Here is a 1443-nt window from a genome sequence, read left to right as displayed (position 1 = left end):
GAATTGTGTGTGTTATGAGAATATTTTAGAAAAAGGGACACATAACTTAATTTATAGGCCTCACTTACCTCACCCTTGAGAGACTTGGTCATATATCATCATGATGACTTATGGGTCAAAGATTGACTTATAAAATGAAGAAATTTTCAATACAAAAAATTTAAAGAAAATTCTGGGAAAATATGTAAGCAATAAATAATAAGGCCAGAAAGTAGGTTTTATTCATTAAATTGGACTCAGAACAACAATAAACATTTGAATTTTCTTGTAGTCATTAAATTTTTTTTGGTTATTGTATGGACCACTTCAAAAGGTTTGATTTTTCTAGAGATTTTTTTTGTTTTTTTGTTTTCACTCGGTTGGTATTCGATACTCACTCATTAAGTCTATCTAAATTTGATCGTACATAGGCAATTAAGATACATATTCAATGTACCTATATATTCCCTCTGTCCCAATTTATATGACTCACTTTCCTTTTAAGTCAGTCCCAAAAAGAATGACACATTTCTATATATATAAAGTAACAATCTAACTATAAAATATTTATTTTACCCTTAATGAAATGATTTACAGTCACACAAATTTCTATCATTCATTTTGGACCACAAGTTTTAAAAGTCTTTATTTCTTTCTTAAACTCCGTATCGAGTCAAAATACCTCATATAAAATGGGCAGGGGCGGTTCAACGTAACTGGGGGCCTAAAGCGAAATTTTCTTTGAGGCCTAAAAAATTTCATACATATTTATTTAAAAATTATTTTTCTAATTGTTTAGATGCACAGTATTACTTCAACTTTTTAATAGATGATTTATTTGAGTACTTTTTTAAAAAAAAAAAATTAATTTTAGGTAAGATTTTATCAATTCAATGCTGAAAAATATCCTTTTACTAAAGTAATCATTATATGAATTATTAACATAATTCTCTAAGGAATACGTTGACAAACCTTAAGCAAAATAAGAGTTAGAACCATAAAATCTGATTCAAGACGTTGATAACTTGATATACCTAACTTTGATTGAAAATTTAAGTAAAAAAAAATTGCGATTCACTTTGTTCAACACTGTTCGACTAATGATTTAGACTTATGATAGAGTATTACTTTAACTTATCAAAGATTTGAAGAAAAAGAGTGAAAAAGGAGTTTTAAAATAAATAAATAAATAATGTGAATGTCAAAAATGTAATAAGACAAAACAACATTTTCTTGATTTCTTCTATTTGAGTGGAGTTAAGGAGAATAAAATAATATATATATATATATATATATATATATATATATATTTATTTATTTTTTATTTTTTTATTATTATTATAAATAATTATTATTTTTATAAAAATAAAAACACATAATTTATTCTTGATAAAAATTTAAGGCCTCCCAAAATTGGGGGCCTAAGGCATGTGCCTTAGTTTTTCTAAGCAAGAGCCGCCCCTG

The sequence above is a fragment of the Solanum stenotomum genome, chromosome 2 (assembly GCF_019186545.1).
Source record: "Solanum stenotomum isolate F172 chromosome 2, ASM1918654v1, whole genome shotgun sequence".
NCBI lineage: Eukaryota > Viridiplantae > Streptophyta > Magnoliopsida > Solanales > Solanaceae > Solanum > Solanum stenotomum.
This window is presented reverse-complemented; position numbering follows the sequence as displayed.